The sequence below is a fragment of the Saimiri boliviensis genome, chromosome 1 (assembly GCF_048565385.1).
Source record: "Saimiri boliviensis isolate mSaiBol1 chromosome 1, mSaiBol1.pri, whole genome shotgun sequence".
Lineage (NCBI taxonomy): Eukaryota > Metazoa > Chordata > Mammalia > Primates > Cebidae > Saimiri > Saimiri boliviensis.
Genome location: NC_133449.1, coordinates 123,837,783 through 123,846,327, shown reverse-complemented (window position 1 = coordinate 123,846,327; position 8,545 = coordinate 123,837,783). Strand labels below are relative to the sequence as shown.

Here is an 8,545-nt window from a genome sequence, read left to right as displayed (position 1 = left end):
CTGCCAGGAGCCAGACTCTGCCCAGGCTGTGAGGATCCCCTCTTGCCAGCTCCTGAAATGCTTGTTTCGTTGCTTAGCAACTGCGGGTGGCGTCAACAGTAAAGGGCTGTGATCCTGTTTCAGAGCCTCTGAGGTCTGCCAAAGGCATTTGCTCCTTCTAATGCCAATTAGGTACCCCTGAGGCCAACACCAGCCTTGCAGGGCACAGGCAGGGGCTGGACCACTCAGCACCCTCTCTACTCCTCTGGCCTTGGTGGACTCTGCCCTTGCACTCAGGCCTGAGCTCAGGGCACCCAGAGGGCAGTCTGCTCCTCCCAGCTTTCCTCCTAGGGCCACAGGGACTGAGGTGTCAGATCTTGGGCTCTCCTGACATTTTAATCCACCCAGGATTCCGGCAGGTGCCAAGTCTCTGGTATCAGGGGAAATGACCTCAGAGCTTTGGATGTGGCTGGCAGGCCATTGTCCAGACTTAAAGGTCTCCCAGCAGGCACCTGTCACCTGAGCTGGAGGGTCTCTTGTCCCTCCCCTGACTCAGACCTTCCAGAAGACGGCTGAGGCTTCTGGGAGAGAAGGTGGACTTCTAGGACAAGATCAGACCTTGGAATTTCAAAGCCCCTTTTATGAATGTTTGGTTCTCTAAAGTCCAGGCCGGGCACGGTGGCTCATATCTGTAATCCCAGCACTTTGGGAGGCTGAGGCAGGCAGATCACTTAAGGTCAGGAGTTCGAGACCAGCCTGGCCAATATGGTGAAACCCTGTCTCTACAAAAAATACAAAAATTAGCCAGGCATGGTGGCAGGCTCCTGTAATTCCAGCTACTTGAGAGAGTGAGGCAGGAGAATCGCTTGGACGCAGAGGGCGGAGGCTACAGTGAGCTGAGATCATGCCCCTTCACTCCAGCCCAGGCAACAGAGTGAGACCCTGTCTCAAAAATATATCTAAATATATGCCTGTATAGATAGATAGATATACGTAATAAAGTCTGAAAACCCAACTTTCCTCTTGGGCCAGTGGAGGAGAACGGACCTATTGTGTACTGCGTGGGCCTGTGGCCCCTGAGGAAGACCCTCTCGTGCTGCCAGGTATCACTACACTGCACAGTGAATGGAAAGTGAAATTAGGACCACACTTCATGCTGCCACTGGTGTGTCCTTCTACTCCTTCCCTTCTGAAAACTGGGCCGGACGCGGTGGCTCACGCCTGTAATCCCAGCACTTTGGGAGGCCGAGGCGGGTGGATCACGAGGTCAAGAGATCGAAACCATCTTGGTCAACATGGTGAAACCCCGTCTCTACTAAAAATACAAAAATTAGCTGGGCATGGTGGCGCGCGCCTGTAATCCCAGCTACTCAGGAGGCTGAGGCAAGAGAATTGCCTGAATCCAGGAGGCGGAGGTTGCAGTGAGCCGAGATCGCGCCATTGCACTCCAGCCTGGGTAACAAGAGCGAAACTCCGTATCAAAAAAAAAAAAAAACCTTAAAAGTAATATATGTTCATTAAAACAAGGGCTTATATTGAGTTTATGATATGCCAAGCACTGTTCTAGTGTGTCTCTCTCTCTCTTTTATTTTCTTTTTCTGAGACAGAGTCTTACTCTATAAAAGACGACGTTCCAAAATGAAAGGATATACTATGGTCAGGATTGAAATACTCTGTATTGTTTTTGTTTTTGTTTGTTTTTGGTTTTTTGAGACAAAGTCTCACTCCATCAACCAAGCCGGAGGGCAGTGGCATGATCTCGCCTCACTGCAACCTCCACTTCCCAGCGATTCTCTTGCCTCAGGCTCCTGAGAAGCTTGAATTACAGGCGTGTGCCACTACGCCCTGCTAATTTTTGTATTTTTTAGTAAAGACAAGATTTCACCATGTTGGCCAGCTGACCTCAAACTCCTGGCCTCAGGTGATCTGCCTGCCTTGGCCTCCAAAAGGCTGGAATTGCAGGTGTGAGCCACCGTGCCCAGCCTAATATGTCTTAATTTGTTCATCTGCATGACAGTTTTACAACATAGGTACTGTTATTTTCTGCCTTTTATGGATAAGTAAACAGCGGCACAGAGAGTTCAAATAACTTGCCCAGAATCAACCAGCTAAGAACATGAGCCTTGGTAATCTGGTTCTAGAATCCCACTCTTAATCACTAGATTATCATGCCTTATTGTCTCTATATGTCTTTTTTAAAATGACTCCAGAACAAGGGTCTTACTCTATCACCTTGGCTGGAGTACAGTGGTATGATTATGGTTCACTGAAGCCTCAACCTCCAGGGCTCAGGTGATCCTCCTGTCTCAGCCTCCCAAATAGCTGGGACCACAGACGCCTGCCATCATGCCTCCCTCCCTCCTTCCTTCCTTCCTTTCTTTTCTTTCTTTCTTTCTTTCTTTCTTTCTTTCTTTCTTTCTTTCTTTCTTTCTTTCTTTCTTTCTTTCTTTCTTTCTCTTTCTCCTTCCTTCCTTCCTTCCTTCCTTCCTTCCTTCCTTCCTTCCTTCCTTCCTCTCTCTCTCTCTTCTTTTCTTCCTCAGACGGTCTCACTCTGTTGCCCAGGCTAAAGTACAGTGGCACAGCCACAGCTCACTACAGCTTCAGCCTCCCGAGTTCAGGTGACTGCCCATCTCAGCTTTCCAAGTAGCTGGGACTACAGGCATGTGCTGCCACGCCCGTTTAATTCTTCTGTGTGTGTGAGACTGAGTCTCACCCTGTTACCCAGGCTGGAGTGCAATGGCACGATCTCAGCACACTGAAACCTCTGCCTCCCAGGTTGAAATGATTTTCCTGCCTGAACCTCCCGAATAGCTGGGATTACAGGCGTCCACCACCACACTCAAGTAATTTTTTAAAATTTTTGTATTTTTAGTAGAGACGAGGTTTCGCCATGTTGGCCAGGCTGCTCTCAAACTCCTGACCTCATGATCCACCCGCCTCCGCCTCCCAAAGTGCTGGGATTACAGGCGTAAGCCACCATGCCTGGCCTAATTAAAATATATGTATGTATTAGACACAGGGTTTCATCATGTTGCCCAAGCTGGTCTCAAACTCCCTGCCTCAGCCTCCCAAAGTGCTGGGATTACAGGTTAGAGCCCCCATGCCTGGCCTTATATATTTGTTATGATATATATATGTAAAAACACAGGTAGGTAAAAATAAGTTAAAGAAAACCTACGTTCTTAATATCCAAAGGTAACTGTTGTTCTTAACAGTGTAATGAGAAGTTACACACACAACATTTGAAGCAAGACAAACTCAAATGTTTGAATTCTGGCTTCACTGTTTTTGGGCAGTGTGACCTTGGCATAGGAAACAGATAAAAAATACTTTTGTAATCTTGGAGGAGGGAAGATCTTTCTTGACGTTGATACCAAAGACAGACAACAGTGAAAAAAAATGGACAAATGTTGCATATGACAATTAAGAATCTCTGGATGTCATGACAGAGAACAAAACAATATGTAAAGTCAAATAGCAAACTGAGAAAATATACTTGCTTTAGAAACACATTTATGTGGCCAGGCATGGTGGCTCACATCCGTAATGCCAGTACTTTGGGATGCTGAGGCAGGCAGATCACATTGTCAGAAGTTTGAGACCAGCCTGACCAACACGGTGAAACTCCATCTCTACCAAAAATACAAAAATTAGCTGGGCATGGTGGCACGTGCCTGTAATCCCAGCTACTCAGGAGGCTGAGGCAGGAGAATTGCTTGAACCCAGGAGGTGGAAGTTGTGGTGAGCAGCGATCATGCCACTGCACTCCAGCCTGGGTGACAGAGCAAGACTCCATCTCAAAAAAAAAAAAAAAAAAAAAAGAAAAAAGAAAAAAGAAAAATAAATGAAAAAAGAAACCTATATATATGTGTAATAGAAATACATATATGAAGGACTATTTTAAAATCATTTAGAAGTAGACCTCACTAAAAATGAAAGATTCTGTCAAAGAGCTACAAATGGCCAATAAACGCATACTGAACCTTGAGAATAATCAAAAGAATAATTTAAATGGCTGAAGTTCCAGCCTGAGACCTGAGCTTGCTGGCAGGAGTTAGCTCTAGGTGTCTTTGGCTTTATGGATTTTTAAGCGGCCCTTTCTCCTTGCTTTCTGCAGAAATGTGCAAGTTCATGAAGGTGGTGCTTGTCCTGGCGGAACGCTACCCTGGACGCAAAGCTGTCATCGTGAAGAACATGGATGATGGCACTTCAGATCACCCCTACAGCCATGCTCTGGTGGCTGCAATTGCCCACTATCCCCACAAAGTGACAGATGCCATGGGCAAGATGAAGATTGCCAAGAGGTCAAAGATCAAGCTTTTGTGAAAATTTATAACCACAATCACCTAATGCCCACAAGGTACTCTGTGGCTATCCCCTTGGACAAAACTGTCATCAATAAGGATGTCTTCAGAGACATCCTGCTCTGAAATGCAAGGCCCAATGAGTGGCCAAGGTCAAGTTTGAAGAGAGCTACAAGGCAGGCAAGAACAAGTGGTTCTTCCAGAAGCTGTGGTTTTAGATGCTTTGTTTTGGTCATTAAAAATTAAAAAAAAAAAAAAGAATAATTAAAATGACAAGATGTGATTTTCATACATCAGATTTGGCAGGGATCAAAAAGACTGCCAACAGCTGGGAGAGATGATATGCACCTGTAGTCCCACCTTGGGAGGCCAAGGTGGGAGGATCTCTTGAGCCCATGAGTTCGAGGTCAGCCTGGGCAACATAGCGAAACACTATCTCAAAACCAAAACCAAAACCAAATCAAAGGCTGACAACAACCAGTGTTGGCAAGGAGGTAGTTGCTCTCCTAGACTGTGGGTGGTAGGGGGTGGGTGGGTGTGATAAGTACAGCTTTTCAGGACACGTGTTGGTAACATATATCTAAATCCTTGTCCCTGTGCCCACCACTTGGCCTAGTATTTCACTTCAAATAACTTATTATTTTTTTGAGATGGAGTCTCCCTCTGTTGCCCAGGCTGGAGTGCAGTGGCTCAGTCTTGGTTTATTGCAACCTCTGTCTCTTGAGTTCAAGTGATTTCCCTGCCTCAGCCTCTTGTGTAGCTGGGACCACGGGCACCTGTCACCACACTCAGCTAATTTTTATATTTTTAGTAGAGACAGGGTTTCACCATGTTGGTCAGGCTGGTCTCGAACTCCTGACCTCAGGTGATCACCAGCTTTGGCCTCCCAAAGTATTGGGATTACTGGCGTGAGCCACTGCTCCCAGCCCCAAATAACTTATTCTAATGGAAGGATAAATCATCAAATGAGAATCACGCATATGCTTGGATAGTCACTGGAACATTTTCATAAAAGCAAAAAGCTGGAAACAACCTAAATGTCCTTTAAAATGGGATTGTTAAGTAAAATACTGTAAAGTTATGAAATAGATTATTAAATAGCTGTTAAAGGGGATAAGGTGAATTTAAATATGCTCATGATAAAGGGGTAAGTCTGGGAAAAATTCAAAAAAACAAGTTGAGGCATGTGACCTTATTTTTGAGTAACAGGATCTTCCGGCTGAGCCCTGACTTGGATTTTGATTTTGACCCTATACAACTGTTTTTCTGGAATCTGCAGGAGTTGAAATGTTTAACAGACTATGTTGTAAATACACATGAGGTTTCTCTTGGAAATTCTAGCACCATGTTGAGAAGATGGTGGAGATTTGTAAGTAGGGCTAGGACCCCAGCCTGTGTAAGAAAGGGACAATGGCAAGATTTTTTTTTTTTGGGTTATTTGTGCATTTGTAAGTGTATCTGCAGATTTATCAAAGACAGGTTGTATAAGCTACATTAATTAAAAAACAACTTATTTAGGCTAGGTGCAGTGGCTCACACCGGTAATCTCAGCACTTTGGGAGGATTGCTTGAGTCCAGGGGTTCAAAAGCAGCCTGGGCAACATAGTGAGACCCCATCTCTACCAAAAAGCAAAAACAAAAACAAAAACAAGCAACAAAAAAACTCCCACACTTATTTATTGAACATAAACATAGAAAAGGCATAACTTGGTGAGTTTTCTCAAAATGAGCACTCTCGTGTGACCGCCAGTCAGAAGTACAAATTTGTGGGATCCCAGAAGCTGGTCTCTTATAGCCCCAGCCCCTTTCCTTCTCAGGGCACCATGCTTTGGACTTCAACACCAGAAATGAGTTTAACTGTGTTTGAACTTCACGTCAGTGGAACCATAGACAATGACCCCTTTTAGGTTCAGCTTCTTTCACTTAACATTATGAAATGCAGCTGGGGGTACTACCTGTCACTCATATTCCTTTCTGCATAGTATTTTATTGTACGCATATCCACACATTGTTGATCCATTCTTCTGCTTATGAATATTTGGATTGTTTCCATCTTTGTCTATGAAAAATGATGCCACTATAGATGTCCTCACACATGACTGTTCGTTTATAAATGTGCCAATTTTATTAGGTATATAATCTAGCTGGTTAAATGATTTATTTACATTTAACCTTTTTTTTTTTTTCTTTTTTGAGACAGTCTCACTCTGTCACCCAGGCTGGACTGCAGTGGCTCAGTCCTGGCTCACTGCAACCTCTACCTCCTGAGTCCAAGCAATTCTCCTGCCTCAGCCTCCCAAGTAGCTGGGACTACAGGCACTTGCCACCACGCCCAGCTAGTGTTTGTATTTTTAGTAGAGACGGGGTTTCACCACGTTGGTTAGGCTGGTCTCGAACTCCTGGCCTCAAGTGATCCGCCAATCTCAGCTTCCCAAAATGCTAGGATTACAGGCATGAGCCATTGTGCCCGGCTACTTACATTTAGCTTTAAGAGATAGTGCCAAACCATTTTCCAAAGTTGTACCAGATTACATTTCTACCAACGATGTTTGGGAGTTTCAGTTCCACCACATATTTGCCAGTAAGTGACATGTCCTGTCAATTTTGAGTATACTGGTGGGTGGATATGTCACTGTGGTTTTAACTTGTGATTCACTGATGACTAATGAGGATTAACACTTTTTTAAACAAGTTTCTTGGCTATTTGAACATCCTTTGTGTTCCTAGTCATTTGCTTTTTTTCTGTTGAGTTGTTAATCTTTTTCTTATGAATTTGCAGTTCTTTATGCATTTTGGATGTTAGATCTTTGTTATTTATATGTATTGCAAAAATATTTTAAAAAATATTTATTTATCTGTTTGTAAAGAAAGGGTCTTGCTATGTTGTCCAGGCTTGTCTTGAACTCCTGGGCTCAAGCGATCCCTCTGCCTTGGCCTCTGAAAGTGTTGGGACTATCGGTGTGAGCCACCATACCCCAATGTGAGAAATCTTTTCCTATTCCAATACCTTTCCTTTTTACTCTCATAAGAGTGTTGTTTGATAAACAGAAGCTCTTTAATATAGTCCAATTTATCTACTTTTCTTTTATGATTCGTGCTTCTTTATGTCCTGTTTAATACATTTTGCCTAAAATAAGGACATAAATATGTTTTTCTATCCCAGTTTCTGAAAGTTTTATTGTTTCACCTTTCATATTCAGAGCCTATCTGGATTTGATTTTTGTGTATGGTATGAAATAGGAGTCAAGATTCACTTTTTTTTTTTAATTACACATTATCTTTGTTAGCTTTTAAAAATTACAACTATATTCTGTAATTATTATTTTTATTGTACTTTAGGTTCTGGGGTACATGTGCAGATCATGTAGGATTGTTGCATAGGTACATACATGTTAAGGCGGTTTGCTGCCCCCATCCCCCTGTCACCTATATCTGGCATTTCTCCCCATGTTATCTCTCCCCAACCTCTCCACTCCCCGATGTCCCTCCTTTAGCCCCCCCAACAGATCCCAGTATGTGATGCTCCCCTCACTGTGTCCATGTGTTCTCATTGTTCAACACCCGCCTATAAGTGAGAACATGTAGTGTTTGATTTTCTGTTCTTGTGTTAGTTTGCTAAGAATGATGGTTTCTAGATTCATCCATGTTCTTACAAAGGACATGAACTCACCGTTTTTTATGGCTGCATAGTATTCCATGGTGTATATATGCCACATTTTCCTTGTCCAGTCTATCATCAATGGGCATTTGGGTTGGTTCCAGGTCTTTGTTATTGTAAACAGTGCCACAATGAACATACCTATGCATGTGTCTTTATAATAGAATGATTTATAATCCTTCAGGTATATATCTAGTAATGGAATTGCTGGGTCAAATGGAATTTCTATTTCTAGATCCTTGAGGAATCGCCACACTGTCTCCCACAATGGTTGAACTCATTTACACTCCTAACAACAGTTTAAAAGTGTTTCTGGCCGGGCGCGGTGGCTCACGCCTGTAATCCCAGCACTTTGGGAGGCCGAGGCGGGTGGATCATGAGGTCTAGAGATCGAGACCATCCTGGTCAACATGGTGAAACCCCGTCTCTACTAAAAACACAAAAAATTAGCTGGGCATGGTGGCCCGTGCCTGTAATCCCAGCTACTCAGGAGGCTGAGGCAGGAGAATTGCCTGAACCCAGGAGGCGGAGGTTGCGGTGAGCCGAGATTGCGCCATTGCACTCCAGCCTGGGTAACAAGAGCGAAACTCCGTCTCAAAAAAAA

The 8,545-nt window shown here is 43.9% G+C and overlaps 1 pseudogene; it reads left to right on the top strand.

Annotated features, from left to right (window-relative positions):
- The first annotated feature begins 4,098 nt into the window (after nt 1-4,098).
- On the top strand, nt 4,099-4,501 carry LOC101028439 (large ribosomal subunit protein eL27 pseudogene; annotated as a pseudogene).
- The last annotated feature ends 4,044 nt before the right edge of the window (nt 4,502-8,545 follow it).